The 22,991-nt window shown below is 47.2% G+C and overlaps 1 protein-coding gene across 2 annotated transcripts in view; it reads left to right on the top strand.

The window, feature by feature from the left end:
• Window positions 1-22,991, top strand: part of Stk38l (serine/threonine kinase 38 like) — a 52,162-nt gene that overhangs the window by 5,672 nt on the left and 23,499 nt on the right. Inside the window, exon 1 of one of the 2 annotated variants that reach the window (XM_075982268.1) lies at window positions 17,462-17,487. The exons of the other annotated variant lie outside the window; for it this stretch is intronic. The gene's annotated coding sequence lies outside the window, so the exon portion shown is untranslated. Of the gene's footprint in view, window positions 1-17,461; window positions 17,488-22,991 lie in introns of those variants that run through there. 2 annotated transcript variants of the gene reach the window in all.

The raw sequence follows: 22,991 nt of genomic DNA, 5'->3' as shown, positions 1-22,991 counted from the left end.
TTTTTAGTTAAGTTCTTTCTGCATGTCCTGAGCTCAGTGCCTTGCTTCCTAGCTAGAATAATCATGCTGAAGGAGGGGGATGAGGCAGAACAGGTAGCAACAGAAATGAAAGAACTGAGGTTGGAGCCAGGCTTGGTGAGCAAGGGCAGTCTTACTTTTTAGTGTGTGTGTGTGTGTTTGTGTATGCATGCATACATACGAGTAATTTTAGGCAGAGTTTCACTATGTAGCCCCTGCTGGCCTGGAACTTGAACCAGCTGGCCTCAAGGTCTGCTTGCGTCTGCCTCCTGAGCGCTGTGATTAAAGATACGCCCCACTAAGCTTGGTGGTGAGATCCCTTACAGTGGCCCTGCTGTAAGAAATTCAGTATGCATTTTATAGGATGGGAAGATGAATTCTTTGAGAGATCAAAGAACCTCTTTAATCCTCCATATTTTAAAATATCTTGTGTCTGCATCTTGTTTCATGCAATTTAATTTTTAGAAGCCATGAACATTTTTTACTTAGTTAGACACTGACCTGCTGACAGGCTCCCGATATGGAAACACCATGCAGTGTTTGCCTGTCAGCAGGGACTGGCTGCCTGGCTCATAGCACGAAGGAGTTGCCCTTTGCTGTGTTTTTACAGTTGAGATCCGTTTCATTCATTTGGACACACCTTTCACATCTGGTGAGGAGAGTCTCCTTAGGTCGACCATTATCAAGCCAAACAGGAAAGGCTTTCTCTAATTTCTGTACCTGGAGTGGAAAATTTTTAGTACTGAATTGCTTGCATTGCCCCGTTGGTATTAGGTTAGCTCTCACCGAGTCCCAGGCTCCTGATGCTTCTAATGAGGTTAATTGTAATTCAGCTTCTTGCCCAGCGCTGTGTTAGGTGCCTGGCCACAGGGAGCATGATGTGCTGCCCTTCCATGTAAATAGGTTCTGTCCTGTACGTGGTGTGCTGAACGGGTACAGATCACGACAGCTCAGACACAGTGGGAGGAAGCAGAGATTGTGAATTGACCATTTAAGAGTCATGGACATGCCAGGTAGAGAGATTAGCACAATTTGGGTGTCCCGGTAACACCTGATAAGTCATGTGCTAATTATGTAATTTTTGTCCAATTGCATTCAAGGCCACTGAGCTTGGAGAAGGGTGGTTTTCAGCATCACAGCCTTTGCCTCAACAGCCACACAGCTCGGCACATTTAATTAAAGCTGTGCTTTGCTATATTACAGTGGTAGGGATACATGGGGAGTGAGGCAAGAGAAGGGAGGCCAGACATGGGAAGACCACCGAAGGGATCAACAGTTTACAGGACATCATGATGTTTTCAACTAGACGAAATGGAAGAGACTGGAGTGGTGGGTGTTGTCCTTGTATTCAGACGCCCTGGTGTCCCTTTGTGCAGAGATACCTGCCTGTGCTCCAGGTAATGTGGGGTTAGAAAGTCATGGTGCTCCCCCACTGGACAGACAGACAGATAGACAGGAATCACTCTGCAATGGTAGTCATAGGTACGATGCTATAGCAGCGAGATGATTTAAAACAAAAAAACAAACAAAAAACAGGAGCCCTCTTTGGGAACCGCGAGGCTTTCCCAGGAAGGGGTAGCATTTGAGCTGCTGTTTGAAGGATAAGAAGGACTTTTTAAGGCCAGCTAGCCCCAGGAAGACATCATAAAATGGTGTCAGAGACTGAAACACTGGGGGGGGGGGACGACACAGGCCCCTGGGGTTTTCAGTGTTGGGACATGAGTCTCGGCAAGATAAATGAGCCTTTTATTTGCAGTGCTTTTTGGTGTTATTTTGTCTGGCTCGAATACCCTGACCTTTTTTAAGTGTTTTGTTGCCTCATGTAGGCCCGATGGAAGCATCCTTGCTGAGCGCCCCTCCTCCTGCAGGTGGCATTCCAGCCAGAGACTGCCTTTTGCTTCTGTTTTGGGAAACTAGAGAGGGACAGCACCACCCGCTCTAGAGAGGAGGAAAACACGGGCTACCGAATGCCTTTAACAGCCGCACGGACCTGCTCTGGCTCTTGTCACAGCAAAGCACAGCTGCGGAGCAGTTGTCCTGGGCAGGGGCATCGTGGGAGGGAAGCCGTGTCTCTTCAGGCTTATGGAACACCGAGTTTCCGTGGGATACTTTCAAGTGGCGTCAGGCATGCGCTCCTCCACCCTGCTGCTCGTCTTCAGTTCCAACGCACATTCCACTATTGCTTCTGAAAGCTCATGGGTGCACGGTCTGCAGTGCTGGTTCCTCTGTCGGGTGCACACGGTCTGCAGTGCTGGTTCCTCTGTCGGGTGCACGGTCTGCAGTGCCGGTTCCTCTGTCGGGTGCACACTGTCTGCAGTGCCGGTTCCTCTGTCGGGTGCACGGTCCGCAGTGCCGGTTCCTCTGTCGGGTGCACACGGTCTGCAGTGCTGGTTCCTCTGTCGGGTGCACACGGTCTGCAGTGCCGGTTCCTCTGTCGGGTGCACTGTCTGCAGTGCCGGTTCCTCTGTCGGGTGCACGGTCTGCAGTGCCGGTTCCTCTGTCGGGTGCACACGGTCTGCAGTGCTGGTTCCTCTGTCGGGTGCACGGTCTGCAGTGCCGGTTCCTCTGTCGGGTGCACTGTCTGCAGTGCCGGTTCCTCTGTCGGGTGCACGGTCTGCAGTGGCGGTTCCTCTGCTGGGTGCACGGTCTGCAGTGCCGGTTCCTCTGTCGGGTGCACGGTCTGCAGTGCCGGTTCCACTCTCCGGTGGACTGGGCCCAGGAAACAGTGCATTTAAACAGTTCTCTGCAGGCAACCAGAAAGTTAATAGCAGACTGCACGTAGGAAGTGTCCATTGCGTTTCCAGGCCATGAATCTGAAGCTGTTCCAGCTTTATGTCCACACCATAAGTGGCTGTAAACATTTACACGCAGTGGACATGGTTGGGGAAGTAAAAGACAGGAGAGCAGAAGGAGAAGGCCTTACAGAGCAGCAGGGGAGGCCCTGGGTGGAGAGGGGCACGTTCATGCGCTTAGAAAACTGGTGCTTCTAAGACCTTCCCAGGTGAGCGATAAGGTCAGGTTAACTCACAGTGCCCCCTGGGGTTGTTAGGGCCAACAGTAGCAGCATGTTTTAGTCCGGTATTTATAGGTTCCATTTAAAATGTGTCTAATACAAACACATAGGCATCCTCATGAATATTAACCTTCATCAGGCGATGAAAGGAGACAGAGACAGAGACCCACATTGGAGCACCGGACAGAAATCTCAAGGTCCAAATCAGGAGCAGAATGAGACGGAGCACGAGCAAGGAACTCAGGACCGTGAGGGGTGCACCCACACACTGAGACAATGGGGATGTTCTATCGGGAACTCACCAAGGCCAGCTGGCCTAGGTCTGAAAAAGCATGGGATAAACCCGGACTAGCTGAACATAGCGGACAATGAGGAATACTGAGATTTCAAGAACAATCGCAGTGGGTTTTTTGATCCTACTGCACATACTGGCTTTGTGGGAGCCTAGGCAGTTTGGATGCTCACCATACGAGACCTGGATAGAGGTGGGCAGTCCTTGGGCTTCCCACAGGTCAGGGAACCCTGATTGCTCTTCGAGCAGATGAGGGAGGGGGACTTGATCGGGGTAGGGGGAAGGAAATGGGAAGCGGTTGTGGGGAGGAGGCAGAAATCCTTAATAAATAAATAAATTAAAAAAATAAAAAAATAATAAAAAGATGCAATTTGAAAAAAAAATAAAATGTGTCTAATAGAGACTCTCTAGACTTGAGCAGAATGGGGAACAAAAACCAACACTTCAAATACTAGTGAACATTATAGCCACATTTCTGGAATGTAGGAAAACTTAGGATATGAATCCATAGGGTTTTGACATTTGGCCGTAAGCCCTGTTTTTTGACCTGGCCTTGCCCACACTGTGTCAGAGGTCCCCATGTTCTCGTCTTTCCTTCTGTCTGTAGCCCCGTCAGGTGAGGGTGGAGGGAAGAGGTAGGGATATTTGTATGAGAGTGCTTTTTAAGGATTTATTTTTTATTTTATGTGTATGTCTATGCAGCATGGTGTGCAGTGCCCTTGGATGCCAGAAGGCGGTGTTGGATCCCCTGAAACTGAAGTTATGGATGGTTGTTGGTCTCCACGTGGGTGCTGGGAACCGATCCCAGGTCCTCTGCCAGAGAAGCCAGTGCTCTTAACTGCTAAGCCATCCACAGCCCTGTGTTGCTCTTTTATTTTGAGATGAGGTTTCATATTTGTCTACCGCGGCCTTCCGAGTTAATCTGACCTATAACCTTGGGAATTATCCTTGGCCCCTCCTTATGATCACTTGTGGGCAGTCACTTGTTAAGCACGACTTCCTGCCTGCCCTACATCTTTGTCTCTGCTTCTTTCTTAGTGCCGCTCTCTTGACGTCAGGGGTTTCCCATCGCTGTGTCTGCCCTCTGCCAGTGTTTTGGTCCCCATAGAATTCTGATTATGTAATTATCACTCTTAAGAGTCATAGGTAGGAGAGGACCAACTTCCACAGATTGTCCTCTGATTTCCACATGAAGTTAGTGCCCCCCCATAAAAGCATATAATTTAAAAATTTATTGTGATTTCCATATAGCCTCCCTGCAGACATTCTTCTCAGTGTTGGTTAAATTCGGGAAACTTCTAGGTCATCACATTGATGGGTTGCTAAAGTTAGTGGCTAATTTCTCTCCATTAATTCACTGGAGTGTCGTTTCTACAGCAGGACTTAATCTCGGCTCTTGAGACTTATGTTGACTCCCTTCTCCAGTTTTCATCAAGATCTTTCCCATTCAAGCCTCACTGAACCCGGAGCTTTCCTTACATTGGGCCACATACACTGTTTTCTGTAGCCTTTCCAGACTCCGTGGGTGATGCCATGTTCTCTGCTTAGGTGTCCCCTCTGTAAAGGACGCCTTCCTTTGCTCTTTCTGGTAGCTAGGTGTATACCCCTACCCCGCGACCTTGGCTTCTCAAAGTGTTTTATACATGTGTCTCTCATGGTGTTTTACATCCTAAGCAATGGTCAGTAACGTGCTGGTCCTTTATTTACTGTTCGTCAGGCTTGGAACGGTGTTAATCGGAGTTTTCTCCTATGTAATTTGGTCTGTTCTTACACAGAATTAGGTAATTTCGTGGGGGAGCAAAAGTGGTCTTTGAAGATGACTGCCTTTCACTTCTGTTCACAGCTCAGCACTTTATTACCCGTATTCATCTATGGGCTCTGCACATTTCATCTTCCTGGCCGCTCCTCTCTGTCTTTATTTTGTCAGTTTTTGATTGGCATTGTCGGAAGGAAGGCAAGATAGCACAGATGCTTAGGGCCTGGATTTGGGTTCCATGTGTAAAGTCTAACTCTTACCTTTCCAGAGCTGTGCCTGTGAAGGTTTTGTTTTGGGTCTAGACGTCAGCAGGATTTGGGGACCGCGTTATTGAGAGCCTGATGTATGTAACAGGATTGCTAATTGGCAACTTTGTCGGTATGAGTGGAATGGAGCTGGGGTCAGCACACTGCCCCCTACAGGAACCTCTAGGGAAGCCACAGTCTAATGGATTGGATAATCCCAGCGGAGTGTCAATAAACCGGGATAACCTGGTGTGGCCTCTTGGTAAAGACACTTTGCTTGCATCATTCTGAGTGCGTGCAGTGCACATGTTCCTCAGACAGATCGCAGGGTACGAAGCAAAACTTTGCTTGTTAACTCTTGCTTCCCTACCCCAGACATACAGATCTCCTCTGTTGTCTTAGTTTCTGTTCTATGGCTGTGATAAAATACCATGACCAAGACAACTTACAAAGAGTGTACTCGGACTTCCGGTTCCAGAGGGTTAGCTGCAGCTGCAGAGAGTGTACAGCCCAGTCTGCAAGCAGGAGGCAGAGGGAGCACTGGGGATGATGGCATCTTTGGAAACTTCACCCTATGGTGACACATCTCCTTCCCATACAGTTCCACCTGCTGGGGACAAGCATTCAAGTTCCTGAGACTTACGGGGACATCTCATTCAAACCACCTCATCTATTAGCAATCTTTTCTTCCGCAAGGTTCTGTTTTCACATCCCATAATCTGCATCCTTCTCACCACTGTTGGACTCGGGGTGCTCCAGGTTCCCACGGCCACCTCTTGAATTACTTGATGTTGGTGATTGGTTTCGGGCACTCTGTGTGGTTCATGCTGGTGTTAACTAAGTTTTCGAGTCATGGGGGCACTTACTCTGCCTCTCTGTATGCCTAACTATGGGGCCTGGCCTTAGGCCAGGTGTAAGTTGACTTCCTGTTTCATGCTTCTCAGGTGTGAACTTTGTAGATGGAGAGTGGAAAGGTTGGATGCATCTATAGGTACGACACTCACTTTCCTTGTTTCTGAACCGTCTCAGCCTGAAGTTTAAGAATGGGAAATTTTGTGTGGCAGGGTGGCCACCTCATTCTTCTCAGTACAAACAGTATATGTAGCAGTTTATCCCTTAGCGTTTGCTCTCGTGTGTGTGTGTGTGTGTGTGTGTGTGTGTGTGTGTGTGAGAGAGAGAGAGAGAGAGAGAGAGAGAGAGAGAGAGAGAGAACGAGAGAACAGGTGTTTGTACAGGTTGATGTAAGTGAGTGTGTGTGTCTGTGTGTGTCCATGGAGGCCCAGGGCTGGTGCTGGCTGTCTTTCTGTGATCTCCCTCTAGACCTGTAGCTTACCTGTTCAGTTGTCCTGGGTTGCCAGTGAGCTCTAGGAATCGTCTGCCTCCTCCCGAGCAGCAGGATTACATGTGTGCGCTACCACTCCCATTTTAGGTGGAACTTGGGGACCCAAACTCAGGTCCTTATATTTATCCAGCCCCTGCTTTACAGATTGAACCGTCTTCCCAGTCCCACATTTGAATTTAAAAAAATTAAGTCAAATATAATTTACATTTCTGCTTCAAATTTGGACTCTGGTACCCTATTTTGGATTATTTCCCCCAGATTTTGGTGGGTGACTCTACAATTATTTGATAAAAGTATTGTCCAGAATTCTTTCCCACATCACTGATAGCAGTCTTGCCTAAGTCAAATGAGTCTTGCAGAATTTATAAACATTCTTAGGTTTGTTTGGCTTGTTATTTTGATGGGGTCTCAGTATGCTGTCTATGGTGGCTTTGAACTAGCCTTTCTCCTGTCTTGGCCTCTTTTGCCCACATCCACCTTGCATTCTGTATCATGTTTAAATATTCACCAAATACACTGATTCTTAGACACCCCTCACCACCCCCAGTAGAGTGTACCTTGTGAAACCCATCCAGAGAGCTCACCACAGCGGTTTGTCCTAAAGCTTTGCTGACAGGAGAAATAGCAGCGCAGGTAGTACCCTCTCCCAGCATCCCACTTCATCCTTCTCCACCGTCTATGAAACCTTCGTGGTCTCTGAGCCCCTATGCTTTGCGTATGCCCTACCCTATTAGACCCTAAGGGCGCTTTGTATCAATCACCTGGATCCCAGGAGCAACGCCTGGCGCATGCTGATGTCTGGTGTTTGTTGAGCTAATCAATCAAAGCTGATTTCACTAGGATTCTATTCTTGAGAGCTTCCTACAGCATGACTCACACTTCAGCATCTCAAGCAGGATTTGCTTTTCTTTGTTCTGAACATTTTGTAATTTGTGTTCCCTGATCGTGTCCCACATTCCCGTTTCCAGCTAGCATAGCAGGCTGCAGGCTTCTGGCTTAATTGCCCTCCATTCAGTCAGCTCACTTCCTCCCAGTGGTCACGTTGATGTCTAGAATATTTCTTTCACCATATGAGACATAATAGGCTATTTTAGCAAGGCGTGCTTTTGTGTCTTCATTTTAGCTGTGGGAGAATTCTAGCAGATATCCTCAAAGTCGAGGTTCCCGCCCCTGCAGCTCGTCTCTGCATCAGCTTCTGTCTCCAGAGTATCTGTGCCTCTGATGCCTCTGCTCTCTGCCATTGCTGCATCCAGTCCAGAATCCCGCCCCATCCCCCTTCTCTGTGATGCTCATTGGTTCCATGTTGCTTGCTGGTGAAGCATCAAGAGCTTTCTTTGTTGAATACCCAGCTTGAGTCATGGTCTCCTGGGCTTGCTGGGTTTTTGAGGGAGGAGGACCCAAGTTACATTGTTGCTAACACCCTTCCCATTTGCTTCATTCAGCAGTAAACTAACAGGTGCCTTCTCCGGAGTCCTGTCCCGCCTTAGGAATTAGTGAGAGGCAGGTGGTATAGAGGGTATGCGGTTTGCCATCATGGGTGAAGCCTAATGGCTGTCAGTATTCAGTGTGAGTGGTGCTCATGGTCCTTAGTGTCGGCAGCAGAAGCCGTTCTCTGGGAAGCGCACTCTTCCTCCTCCCTCCCTGTACACTGACATACGGACAGCGAGGCTCCATTTCTGTCTCTCCGTGTCACCCAGTTGGTAGAAGAAGGCTCACTGTAGAAACACGTGTCTGCTAGGTTGGAGTTCAGGCAATAGTGATGCCATACTGAGAACCCAGCCATTGCACATCGAAACTAAATTCAAATACGCTGTAAACTTTAAAATATCAATTTTATAGAATAGAAAGTCAACTAAGGCTGACCCTCAGTGGTGCAGGTTTTGCCTAATATGTTTAAAGTTCTTGATGTGAGCCCCAAACTGTAAAGTCAATCATTTTTGTAGTTTACATTTGGTAAGTTCCATGCATTTTAATTGATTCAATATAAAATAGACAAAATACTTCCTTAGAGGAGAGAAAGCACTGTGAAAACTTTTGCTCAGTATTGGTAAGTTAAATAGTCTAAAACATTACATTTTGAAAATGTTGTTGTTAATTTGTTTATTGAGACAGGCTGGTCTGGCACAATCCTCCTGCCTCAGCCTCCCAAGTGGGATGACAGGTATACACCACCTGATTCAGCATCTTTCTTGTGAAAATGAGTGTAACTGTTGAGCATCTACTTTCTGGAGGGGCTCATGGTGGCAGGTGGCACGCAGGTGGCACGCAGGTGGCACGCAGGTGGCACGCAGGTGGCACGCAGGTGGCATGCAGGTGGCACGCAGGTGGCACGCAGGCAGGCATGTTGCTGGAGCTGTCATGTAAGTGTCATGAATTGAATCTGGGCCTCTGTAAGAACAGCCAATGCTTTTAATTGCTGAACCATCTCTCCAGTCCCCAATTTAATTTGTGGGGTGTGTGTGTGTGTGTGTGTGTGTGTGTATCCCTTTGTGTAGGAACCAGGCAATAGGAAGTCAATTGCCTGCCACACTGAGGGAATCTTGAGAAAAGAGACCTCAAAGTCTTCACCGACAGTGACACACTTCCTCCAACAAGATCATAGCTCCTAATAGTGCTACTCCCTTTGGGGCCATTTTCTTTAGAACTACTACATTACACTCCCTGGTTCCCAAAAACTTACAGCTATATTAATGAAAAAAAAATACACTCAGTCCAACTTCAAAAGTCCCCATAGTCTATCACAGTCTCAACAGTGTTTAAAAGTCCAAAGTCTCTTCTGAGATGCCTGGAGTCCCTTAACTATAATCTCCCTGTAAAAATCAATATACCTCTAAAATATGTGGCACAGGATATGTGTTACCATTCCAAAACACAAACCCTTTGAGGCAGCTCCTGACCTTTCAAATCCTCCACACCACTGTCTCCATGCTCCTACCAGTGTGCTACCTTAGGCAGTGCTTAGAGCATTCCACTGCTTTCTTAACCCAAAGTCCTTATTATTCCAAGCCAAAATGTGGAACAAGGTCAGGCCATCGCAGCAATACCCTAACACTCTGCTACCAGTTTGTCTTAGTTAAGGTTTACAATTGCTGTGAAGAGACACCATGACCACGGTAACTCTTATAAAGAAAACATGTAATTGAGGCCGCTCGCTTACAGTTTCAGAGGTTCAGTCCATTATCACCATGATGGGGAGCATGGCTGTGTGCAGGCAGACATGGTGCTGGAGCTGAGAGCACTACGTCTTGCAGTCAATAGGAAGGTTTTGTTCCGCCTGGTCCCACAGCTCCTCGGCCCCCAAAGAAACACACAGAGGCTTCTAATTATTAACTAGCCCTTACATTTAAATTAACCCATAGTTCTTGTCTGTGTTTAGTCACGTGGCTTGGTACCTTTCTTAGCAAGGCATTCTTATCTTGCTTCCTCTGCATCTGGCCTTTGATTGACTCCCTGCCTTTCGTTTTCCCAGAATTCTTAATCTGATTGCCCCACCTGGCTACTGGCTAATAAGTGTTTTATTAAATTAATACGAATGACAAGTCTTTTCAATGTACAAGAGCATTATCCCACAGCGTTGACCCTTGCCTGTGGCCTGTGTCTCACAGGCATCTTTTCTCTCCTTGCTATGGCCAAGGCCTAGACCTAGACGGGCGAAGCCACATGTCTAAGGTCACACAGCTGTAGGAGTGGGTTGGACTCTTCACTCAGCAGTGTCCTTGCCGCCCCTGAGAAGGAGACACCTTTATCAACTTGGGGTATGAAGAAATACTCATTTATAGTTTTAAGGGGCTTTACCTAAAGATGTAATCACCGGAGAGTGGGAAAACACACTTCAGTGTGGTGCTTAGGGCCACACACTGTCAGGACAAGGACAAAGCTTGGCTCTAGTTGGAGGGCCCCACGTGAACAGTTTGTTGGTCTTACTGAGTTGATGGTAATCTGAAAGATTTCAGATGCCCGTGCCTTTAAGTCAGTCCTCCATAGGCTGCGTGCCATGGAGAGTCAGGGAGTGGTGGCATAGGAAACAGTACAGAGGGCTCTGCCAGCTCTCAGGCTTGAATAGGGACTGTCCTTTGGGGTGTAGTGAGAGAGAGAGAGAGAGAGAGAGAGAGAGAGAGAGAGAGAGAGAGAGAGACAGAGACACAGACAACCTTCCCCCTTCTCTCTCTCATTTTTGAGACAAAAATCTGTCACTGGCCTGAAGCACATTAAGAACCCAGGCCGGCCATCAAGCCCCATGGATGTACCTGTCTCAACCCACTCAGTGTGCTGGAGCTACCAGCCCAGGTAATGTTGTGGGCCTCCTGGGATGGGTTCATGGCCTCATGCTTTACTGACTGAGCTGTCTTCCCAACCCCTCTCTGCAGCAGAGGGACTCATAGCTATATGTGGAAGTCACAAAGCACATCTAAAGGTGTCCGCTTATTCCTTGGCTTTGGTTACAGATATTTTCCTCATCACCTTAGTTTTGGATTTTAAAGCATCTCATTGGCTTATGAGTTTTCTTTAAACTGCTGTTGCTATGGCAATTGACTGTTTCCAGGTATGGCTTTTACTGGCTGTGGTTTATTTAATTGATCAGTAGATAGACTCCATGAGTAAAAGTCAGTTCTTAGTAAAGATTGTGGGATGTTAGCAGAAAGACCAAAGCGTGCTATGGCTTCACCCCTTCAGTTTAAGAGCAGGCAGAGCTGGAAGGACTGTGGCTAGGAAGGCCGGGACTGAGGAAACTCACTGAGGGCTTAGACACTGACCCAACTGGGTGTTAACATTAATGGAAAGTTTTTAAATTATGTCATCAACTTTAAATATTACATTTTTCCTCTCTTGCCTCCTCGAGGAAGGAGAGGAAAAGTCCCCCCTTTCCCGCCTTTGTAGTCTAATAAGGACTGAAAATGAGCTCACTGTATGGAAGGCATCTCACTGGTTGAATCCCATATTTGTCTTGGGAGGAAATCCAGACCTCTGTGTATGACGACTGGGCTGTGCTGTGTATTCTAGGGAGGGTTCTCGTAACACTCCCCTTGAGAGACAGTCACCCTAATGGTTTGGTTTTTGTGCTTTCTCAGAGCCCAGTGTCCCTGTGCACGGTGTATCAGAGCTCTTGAATCTGTTTGCTCTGCACAGGATTAGCTATAGACATCCTCAGAGCCTGTGGAATAAACTTTGGCAGTGAATGTGGGTGAAGAAATGAGTAGCAGAAGGAAAACCGGAGAGCATCCGGATGAGAAAGCTGGGGGGGCTCATGGCTTTGGAATGCTGGGTCTCTAGCAGGGCGTGGCGGTGCCCACCTGTGAGCCCAGCACAAGGGAGGCTGCAGTGGCACTGTCTCCAGTGAGAGGAGAAAAGACTTGGTTCTAAGGAAAGAGTTTAGTGCCTTCATTGTGCAGGGACAGACAGACAGCAGCTGGCTCCGTGAGCTGTAGGGGCCTTGGACGGCAAAGGGAACTTCACTTTTTTTTTTTTTATAAAGACCCTCAGGACCTTGGCTATGCTGACAGAATCATTATGTATGATTTTCCTAGTTTTACTTTGTGAGTTTATTTCTTTTTCTTTTTCCTTTTTTTTCTTTTGGTTTTTTGAGACAGGGTTTTGCTGTAACTTTTGGAGCCTGTCCTGGAACTCACTCTGTAGACCAGGCTGGTCTCGAACTCACAGAGATTCACCTGCCTCTGCCTCCCGAGTGCTGGGATTAAAGGTGCTTGCCACCACCGCCTTGCTGTGGGTTTATTTTCTTTAAACACTGGTGGGGGTTGATCTCTCTGCTGGTCCCTAGGGAGCAGAGCAGGTCCTGGAGGTGGGCTGCGAGGGACCTGAGCTTGCTGCTCACAGTGGCTTCTTTTTGACTTGTTCCTCTCTAAATGTCACCAACTTTTCAAGCCTCAAACCTCTTTATCTTTAAACCAGGAATAAGCACCTGCCCAGATATCCCATGTTTGGGAGGAACAGGAATGCATGATGCAAGAGAGGCCTTGGCTGTTGAGTCAGGCTGGTGTTGGCTATAAGACTTGAGTAAGATACGTGTTTTCATGGTGCCGGTGTCTTCTGCAAAATGAAGTGACAAGCTAGGATGAGCAGAGCGTGTTACCCGGGACACATTAATGTTCATGAATTATTATGAATTATGTTGTCATTGCCAGTAATGTTAATATTAGTGCCAGTAGTGTTAATATTTTTTAAATGTAAGAACATGCAATAGAATAATCAGATTTCAAAGTTTTGATGTTTAATAGCACAAGTGATACCAAGAAAATCATAATAGAAACATAGGCATGGTGGCACAAACCTGTAATCCTAGCACTTGGGTGGCTGAGGTGGGAGGACAAGAGTTCGAAGCTAATGAGGCTGTGTAGCAAGACCCTGGTCAGTAGACAGGGAGAGGAAGTCATGGAGGAAGTAATTAAAAGAGGCAGGACTTTCAGGTCAGCAGCAGTGGGCCTGCATTTTTGTGTCTGTGCTGGGACTCCGACTTACTTGGGGCCTCTTGTCTACCAGAGGTGTTCTACCAGAATCTCCTGTAGTCCAAGCTAACCTCAAACTCACTGTGTAGCTGAGGCCTTGAACCTTTGATCTTCCTGTCTCTACTTCCCAAGTGCTAGGGTTACGGGTGTACACCATGAAGTCTGGCCACAAATAATAATTTCGAGGGAAAAAAATGCTGTTTTATTGTAAAAGTTTGACGCAAAAATGCATGTAGTTTGTCACCTAGACTGATTGTTTATTTCTGATGTGCCTTTCTGTAGCATGATTAATAAAAACCCAGAGACAGAATGGGGGTTCAACCTGAAGGTCAGAAAAGCAAAGCAGCCAGTCACTGGCTCTTACCTCTACCTCAATCCAAAATGGCGATCCTGCCTCCAGGAATCTCAGAATGAGACTGTCTGAGAGCTGTCTCCTCCAGTCTTATATTCCTTTCTAGGGCTGGGATTAAGGGCGTGCACCAATATTGTCTGGTTTCTATGGCGAACTAATGTGGCTGCTGGGATTAAAGGTGTGTGTTACCACTGGTCTGTAAGGCTGATCAGTGTGGCTGTCTTACTCTGATCTTCAGGCAATCTTTCTTTATTAAAATACAAATGAAATATCACTGCACCATTCTATGAGACAGAGATATAAGACACCTGTAAGGAAAGATCAATTATGTCAACACACAGAGAGTGTTCGACATAGTTATATGGTAAATACAAGCGTATTGAGCCGTCAGAAATGATGTATGTACTCCATCACGTCAGTAAGATCTGCCAGTCAGCTAGAGTTGCACCTGTACCATGTGGCAGGGACCAGACAGAACGAGCTGTCCTTTCTATGTGCTCAAAGCACAGTCCCTGCTATAGGCACCTGCTGTGTGCTGTGCTGTCCTAGAAGCTGCAACCCGTTTGATAAGCTGTGAACTCTAAGGCTGTGTCCTTTTCCTGAACGTGTCTCCTATCTTTAGAGATTCAGAGGAGTATGGCTGAGCTACTCATTTCTGAAATGCTTTCACTGTGGAGGAGTGTATTTCCTTTATTACACATTAATTATTCCTCACCCTTTAACTCACTGTAAAGCCAAAGAAGCACTTTAATGAGGTCTTGGAGCTCTGCTGATGCTGCGTGGCTCAGACCCCCCTCCCCCCGCCGGCCTGTTTCCTAATTACCAAGTAAGCTTCCCTTCCCTTCTTTCTGGCTCTGTCCTCCAAGCAACCCTGCTAACCACCGGGTCCGCTTGTTCCTGCTGTGAACTGGAGCCTTCATCGGGCTGACGTCCTAGCGTGGGCTTCCTTGTCGGTTCCCACACTGTACCGGGCCCCCTGACTTCACATTTACAGGCTGTCTCTGGCCACCATCTGTTCTCTTTCCAGTCTGCCAGGCTTAGTTTGTACCAGACTGACTGTATCAGTGTTGTTTGCGTCGTACTGACTGTACTCTGTCCACACTGTATGGCACACGGATGCATTCTCTCGGTGTTTGTGAAATAAGTGAGGGAATGAAGGTACTCCATGTGGTCACAGGATAAATTAACGACACTTGAGTTATATAAATCTAATAATTATTCTGTAGCAGAAATTGAACTGAAATAGATTACCAATACTTTCTCTTTCTTAGCTAGTAAGCTGAAATCCAGAAACCAAGTTACTACTGGCTAGTAGCCACACGAGGATTAGCCTGCCTGCCCCTTGCTGTGGCTGACCAAAAATTTTACTGTGATAAAAGTTACATCATTTATTTTAGCCTCTGGGATTTTTCGGTTGTTTTCATTTTGAGACAGGATCTTGCTATGTAGCATCACCTTGATGTCACAGTCTCCCTGCCTCAGCCTCGAGAGTCCTGGGATTATAGGCATGTGCCACCACAGCTATTGTATTGCTGACATTGTGACAAAATACATAATTAAGACAATCTAAGGAAGGGCGGGTTATTTTGGCCCACAGTTTGAGGGTGCAGTCTACCGTGGTGGGGAAGGCATGGAGCAGGTGTCCGAGGCAGCTGGCCACATCCCACCTGTAGTCAGGAAGCAGAGAGGTCTTAGTGTTGGTCCTCAATCCAGGGCTCCAGCCTGTGGATGGTCTGCCCCATCCAGCTGTCTCCCCCTTCAGCCTTACCCAGAAACCCTCTCGTAGACCTTTGTCTCCAGGGCGGGTCTAAATCTCTCGAGTTGGCATCAGTGTGAACCATCACACCCGTCTAGGATTCTTCCCAAACTTTTACAGGGAAAAGAACTAAATACACAGAAGATGAGGAGCTGGTGTATTTGCATGTACCTGTTACCAGCTTAAACAGTGTGACGCCGTGGTGGGTCTTGGTTCATCTAGTCTGCGCTGGCTTCTGTTTTCTCTTTTCTCCCTCCTGGCTTTTAGGATAGGGCCTTACTGTCCCCTAGGGTGGTCTGGAGCAACCTGCCTTTCTTCCACTGCTGGGGTTTGGATATGAATTGTCCCCTTTAAAAAGCCCCTTGTGTTGAAAGCTTGTTCACCTGCTACTGGATCCAGCTCTCACCAAGAGGTGATCGCATCATGAAGATGTTGGTCTGATCCGTAGATCAATCCTGTCCCGTAATGGAATCATCATTTGATGGCGTTGTTGTGAGGACATGGAACTTTGGGAGGTGTGGGACAGTTTCCTGATAGTGACTTGTCCTGGACCCATCTCTGTCAAGTACCAGAACTCTGCCTCTCTGCAGGCCCACAGTGCGTGTCTCAGCAGCGGAAGGTTCCCTAGCGTATTTACCTCTGAGAGAAAGCGAGAGCTAGAGCGTGAGAGGGAAAGAGAGAGAGAGAGAGAGAGAGAGAGAGAGAGAGAGAGAGAGAGAGAGAGAGAGAGAGAGAGAGATGCTCCGTTCGCCCTACTGTGCAATACGATACAACGGCCTTCTCCAAGCGTCTTTGGGGGCCTTCTTCATTTCAGAAAGCAGTGTCCCTCCTTGACCTCAGCCAGGCTGGAAGTATGTGGGGAGCTACATGCAATATTCTGTTGTTGTTTGTACTTTTTAAACCGTGTGCTGCAAAGCTGTTGTGTGTCCTCGATGCATCCCAAGGCCGGTGTGTGAGACCCACGCATCCCGCGGTGTGTGCGGTGCAAGGAACTCAGGACCGCGAGGGGTGCACCCACACACTGAGACAATGGGGATGTTCTATCGGGAACTCACCAAGGCCAGCTGGCCTGGGTCTGAAAAAGCATGGGATAAATCCGGACTGGCTGAACATAGAGGACAATGAGGAATACTGAGAACTCAAGAACAATCGCAGAGGGTTTTTGATCCTACTGCACGTACTGGCTTTGGGGGAGCCTAGGCAGTTTGGATGCTCACCTTAGGAGACCTGGATAGAGGTGGGCGGTCCTTGGGCTTCCCACAGGTCAGGGAACCCTGATTGCTCTTCGAGCAGATGAGGGAGGGTGACTTGATCGGGGGAGGGGGAGGGAAATGGGAGGCGGTTGCGGGGAGGAGGCAGAAATCCTTAATAAATAAATAAATTAAAAAAAATAAATAAAAAGCTGAATGTCAAAAAAAAAAAAAAAAGCACCAGCAGTTACGATTACAGGATGACGTTAACAACTGGAAGGGCACTCAAGGGGTGAGGTAGGCTTACTTATTTTAGTGAAATTGACTTAAAATCACCGGTGAGTTTTCTCTATGCAAAGAGAGCACCTGAAGAAGGCCGTAGTGTGCTCCCTGCCTGAGTGATGTTAACAAATGGGTGGAGGAGCGTGATCGTACCGGCTTTAAACGTCAGGAGCTGTCTTGATTGGAGCGTTACACAGTGTGCATCCAGCGTCGCATGGCACCCTTTATTTTTATTTTATTTTATTTTTGGTTGTTCAAGACAGGGTTTCTCTGTAGCTTTGGAGCCTGTCCTGGAACTAGCTCTTGTAGACCAGGCTGGAACTCACAGAGATCCATCTGCCTCTGCCTCCCAAGTGCTGGGATTAAAGGCATGTGCCACCACCGCCTGTAAATGAGTAAATTTTAAAAAGGTAAAATAACTGTAGAATTTGCATGTAATTGAATAATTTTTTTTGTAATTAATTTTTTTTAAAGCAAGCTCTACCCCCGCCCCTCTGGAGTAATTTTCCAGCTGTGTGTAGCTTTAGATTTTGCTTCTTGGAAGGAGACAGAAGGTTCATCCTGTTTATTTAACTAAAAATTGCCCCCTCCCTTTTTTTTTAAAACCAAACCTAGTGCTGGTAAGAATTTCTGACTCAGTAATTTTGGAAAGAACTACTTCGTTCCAGAAATAGATGCGCTCACACACTGGGTCTTCTGTATTAGTAATTTCCATCGTGTCTGGAAACTGGGTGGATGCAGGACTCATACGGAAGAGGGACTTGTCGGGATCAGGCTGTGGTAAGGACCCCCTGCCCCATGCTAGCCTGGAGGGTTCTGGCCAGTGGGAGACACTTTGTGATCACTGTCCTGTGACTACGTGTGTTCCTCCAGTAGCCCCAGCATTTCCACCTGGCATTTGTATCTGGCACTGTGGCTTACGTGAATCTGCCCCTCTTCTGAAGCCCTGCGTTTATCTTAGAGTTCCATGCAAGGCCGTTGGTTTTTGCACCCGATGTTTATATGGTTAGTCTCATACAGCTCAGTGATACTGCACACTCAGTGACATCATGTGCTTGTTGCACACCCCTTTACTTCTAGTGCCTAGTGCACCGGCAGTCTCTATGCGTGATCATTGTGTCACTCGTACCTGCTTTGTTTTACTACTGTTGCCCTGGAAACCCACATGGCATGCAAACTCTAATAGGCTTGTTTGTTATCTAGCTGTGTGGTCCAGGCTGGCTTCAAACGCGTAGTCTTCCTGGACTGACTTTGAAGGGGTCACCATCTCTCCAGCCCCCTCACTAGTGGGTTTTTAAATAAATCATTTTGCTGTCTATCATTAGAACAGATACCGTCAGTTTGTGTGTAACTTAGAAAGGGGTTTGAGAAAACCATCATCTCTTGTTTGGATCCTTGTGTCTGCGGTAGCAGAAATACCTTGGCAGAGGAACCGGAATCAGCCTGAGGCTAAGGCAGAGGCTGGGTGGCGAGCCACACTTTTCTCCTAGTCAAGGCCCCAGAGGGCAGACTTTTGTGGGAAGGTGCAGGCTGAGAGCAGGGAGGGGAGAGGATTCCCAGCCACATGCCTCGTACAGCTGTGAAAATGGAAGTAACGGTGAAGAAGGGTATGTATCTAGCCGGTCAGCCATGTTCTGCAGTTGCTCATGCCATCTAATCTTGGGTCCTGCTGCTGCTGCTTCTTCTTCTTCTTCTTCTTCTTCTTCTTCTTCTTCTTCTTCTTCTTCTTCTTCTTCTTCTTCTTCTTCTTCTTCTTCTTCTTCTTCTTCTTCTGCTTCTTCTTCTTCTTCTTCTGCTTCTGCTTCTTCTGCTTCTTCTTCTTCTTCTTCTGCTTCTTGTTCTTCTTCTTCTTCTTCTTCTTCTTCTTGTTGTTGTTGTTGTTCTTCTTCTCCTCCTCCTCCTCCTCCTCCTCCTCCTCCTCCTCCTCCTCCTCCTCCTCCTTCTTCTTCTCTCTCTCTCTCTCTCTCTCTCTCTCTCTCTCTCTCTCTCTCTCTCTCTCTCTCTTTTATGTTGCCCTGGGTAACCTGGAACCTGCTATGTAGACTGGGCTGACCTTGAATTTACAGCTTCCCAAGTGCTGAGACTAAAGGCGAGTACCACTATACTGGGCTCCTCTCTTAGTTTTAAAGAATGTTGTTACATTCTATTTTTTAAAAAAAAATTTAGATTTGTTCACTTTATTTTGTGTATAAATGTTTTTCCTGTGTATATGCATGCACACTACTTGTGTGCCTGGTGCCCATGGTGATCATAGGCGGGTATCTGCTGATGTAACTCTGCCGTCTCTTCGCCCTGAGTGTGAAAGGCACTGACCTCACACTCAGCAAAGATTAAAAGGCTCTGCCCACCGCACATGAAGTTCTGAGCCTGACAAGGCAGCTTACAGTCACCATCACTATTTTATCGTAAGACCAGTGCTGGGAGGGTTCCTTTTAACTTCTCAAGTAGCGAGTTTAAATGTGCGCACATTTCAGAAGTTGGTATTATTTACACATTGGCTCCGTGAGTAACATAGCAGTTCTTCCCTTAGCAAAATGGATGAAAGTAAGAACACACTGATTGTGCAGTGGGAGAGAATCAGAGCCAGTGCGGACTCGGCTGTCATTTGAGAAGGTACTTGCTACCGTGAAGGCTTTCATTTTTATGGAAAATATGAGAAAAACAAGTGAGTTAGCGTTTGAGTAGAAGAGAATCAGGTTAGCTGTAAGAAGAACTTTCTGAACACAGGCTGCCAAACAGGTAAGAGGAGCCGTTTTCTCAGTGCTGGGAGACAGCACCTCACAGAATGTTCCCTTTGGGCCCCGAGACTGTCGGGCTCTCGGGAGTCCACGTAAAGGTAGCTCAGTCCTGAACCTCTCCCTAAGTCCTGGCAGGGCATCTGCTGGGGTTCTGTCTCCCCTTCAGTGGAGGGTGAGTAATCTTCCTGCCCAGACAGTGAAGCATCCGGAAACCTGAGCACACGCGGTGTCTATTTAAAGCTCTGGGGTGGTTCCAGGGATTATGACACGAGAGCCCATTAGAAAGATGGGCCTTGAGCATGGAGCACAGCCTGCAGCCCCGGAGGATGGCAATGACACACACACAATTTCCCCCAAATAATCCAGGCTGTGTTTCAGTGTTGTTCAGGGCTCAGTGGTAAATTGTTCAGTTGGTCATTAGACTTACTTTTTTTAAGTCTTAAAGATTTTTGTATCCTGATGTCAGTGGCACAGGTCCCTCCTCGATCTCGTCAGGGTGGCTGAAGTTGAGTGGTCTGTGTGCTTAGCAGTGTCAGTCACAGATCACATGTGTCTGTGTTTAGCTGGGAGCAGTTTCTTTCATCACTTGTGATGGCCAAAAACGTCTTTTGGCAGAGACTTGAAGTTAGTAGAAGTCACTCGTGACTATTTAGGTCCTAAGCTGTACACTTGAATTTGAGTCCTCATTTCTTGCTCACATAAAGGACCACTTGTAGTTCAGGGTTGTTCACTTTGATCTCCTTTCATTCCACTTGAAAAGGACAAAGGCACACACAAAAATTCATGCGCTCTTTCTTAGTGTGAATAACTATGTGCTTGTATGTGAGTATGTATATGTATGCGCATGAGAGAGTATGTTCATGTGTATGTGTCTGAGCAGTTCACTTATAGGAGAGTGAGCAGTGTCCCCAGATGCCCAAGCTTTCCAGATGGCCCTGTTGAGTAGCTTGCCCAGCTGGCTCTTCCCCTAACCATGATGTCACACCTCTGCTAGCTCCTCCCCTAACCATGATGTCACACCTCAGCTGGCTCCTCCCCTAACCATGACGTCACACCTCAGATGGCTCCTCCCCTAACCATGATGTCACACCACCACCCCTCCTTCCCTGCCTTGTCCATTCATTGGTTCTTCTCTCTCACACCAGGCCCTCACCTTTTGGCTCAGTACCTGCATCTGGTCTGTCCTGCAAAGCTTCCTTGGAATGCAGAGGGCACAAAGGGAGCAGGCTCCCCCTCAAATCTAGAGCTTTTCTGTTTCTCTTCTCTCCGTGTTAGAATTCCCCTTGCTTTATACTGCTGGAAGGTAGCTGAGCTCAGCTTCCTGCTGCCCTGGTTTGTGACTTCAGTGTGAACCTTTGAGTCATCAGTAGGGAGGGCACTTGAAAAGACTGGTAATTTGAGAGCCCCTAAATAGGCAGTTTTGAGGCTCCCTGCAAAAATCAGCTTCCCTAAAAGGAAGTCTGGAATGTGACTGAAAAGCTAACTTCAGGTTTTCCTCATTAGTCACCCTTTGTCTTTAGCTTTGCTCCATAATGTCAGTTCTTGTCACAACCCTTTGGTTCCTAGGACAAAGCCCAGGTCCACTGCGGTACAGGTTGATTCCTTCTGTCAGCTCCACTGCTGACACCTGGAGGAGCACTCTCCTTCACTGCCAAGAGCGTCTTGTAGCCTGTTAAATTCCCTGTGCTCTGATTGGCTAGGGATGTTGAACATGTATATTATGCTCTTTTTATTTATTGCCTTTATTAAAGTCTTTGTTTACAGATTTAGTGTTAGAAAGCTGTATATGACCTCTACGTACATAATGTATTTTGGGTTTTTAATGTATACTTAGTGTTGAACTTGAACTGACTGAATTTTTGGCTTTCTCATCTACACCTGGGGAAGAGGCTGTGGCTGGCTGCTCCTTCATCAGGGCTCCAGCATCGGGGGTGGAGGGGAGGCTGCTGCAGCTTCAGGCATGAGGTACCACAGTCAGGATGGATTAGGAGACCTCACACTGCCAGGCATCCAGTAGCATTAAAGATGCTGAGGTGACATTCAGGGTCAGGTAAAGCCGCTGCTTTCTGCCTTTGAAGTTTGCTGGTAATGGAGACACACTTTTGTGTATAGATGTGTGTGTGTGTGTGTATGTGTGTGTGTGTGTGTGTGTGTGTGTGTGTCCCACCTGCTAAGCTAAGGAATGCTGGGCTTCACTGTTGCTGGTATTTCCCTGATGAATTGGGGTCACTTGTTTAGGTGAACAGGAAGTTGAAGGGCCCTAGTGTATGTTTCTCAGTCTGGGAATTCTTGGCTTACAGATGGTATCCTGTCTTCTTTTCTGGTTAGAGAGAGGTCTTTCATAAAGGACAAAGACGGGTTTACAGTGCTGATCTGGATCCTTCTTTGAAAAGTTTGAGCACTTTTTAGTTTTTTTTGTACATTAAACAGTTTAAAGACGGCCTGTGTCTGATAAGAACAAAAGGGTTCTTCCTTGCTGATCTCACTGTGGACTGGGGTTGGACTTCACTGCACAAGGAAAACCTTCCTTCTGAAGGCAAACATAGCACCAGGTGGTGGTGTAGCTTTGAACCCAGATGAAATGGTTATAAATGGGACATAGGCGTGGACTTGACTAAACCAAACAGATTGTTCCTGTAGAGCGTAGAATGCGTCCCCAGTGCTGCAGGCATTGATCGCAGAGGTGACGGGCAGCCCCTTCTCTGACCCGGCTTTCAGCCGATCCGTGTGGACTCTCAGGTGTGTCTAACGAGAATGGGAAAATAAGATAATGACAGTTATAAAGTGGGTAAGAATAAGTTTTTACTGACATCTGTTTTGGGTTTTGGAGTCAAGTTCATTCCATCATCATCTGGGGAGGAAAGAAACCTCATCTGCTGTTCTTTCTGAAGATCCGGGTTCATAGATCTGTGTCTGAGGACCTCATGTGTTCTCTCTGTGTTTTAAGGCAGTCACTCTCTGGGACGTGGGAATTGTTTCTTTTCCTTCCCATGTTTATGTGTTACACAGAAATGTGTAACGTTTTACTCAGCCATCTTTTCTCCTGTGGCCCACAGACCTGCTCCTAAGGCACTAGTGTTGCCGTCAGTGTCTGGGGGCCGCAGGAGACAGGGATTGCTTCTTCAGCCGTGTTCCCTCCCCACCCCGAAGTCACCAACCTGGTTTCCTGGCAACAGCACCTTCTAATTCAGATTTCTCTCTTGCTGCCCCGCGCTAATGGAATGCTTTGTGACCACATGCAGATCCTGCTCCTCCCTGGGCACCTCGTCCTGTGTAAGTCAGTGCTTTTCTGCTTGTATACCACTCTTCTGTAAGCTCGGTTATGATAGCTTCCAGAATTTGATTGGCCTCTAGATCTAGCGTGTTGGCCAGATGAGCAGGGAGTTCATTCTGCACCTCCCCGCTGAGACCAGTCTGCTTGCTCCAAGGTGTCTACTCCACCTCCTTTTCTGATTACACAAGCTTTACTTACAAGTCATGGAACTCCATGATCAGGGTCACTTTGTGTTTTTAAGAGAAGCTTGATTCTTTCTTAGCTCTGTGAAA

Source organism: Microtus pennsylvanicus, chromosome 8, assembly GCF_037038515.1.
Source record: "Microtus pennsylvanicus isolate mMicPen1 chromosome 8, mMicPen1.hap1, whole genome shotgun sequence".
NCBI classification, from domain to species: domain Eukaryota; kingdom Metazoa; phylum Chordata; class Mammalia; order Rodentia; family Cricetidae; genus Microtus; species Microtus pennsylvanicus.
The sequence above is the reverse complement of the archived record's forward strand: the minus strand, read 5'-3'. Positions and strand labels throughout refer to the sequence as shown.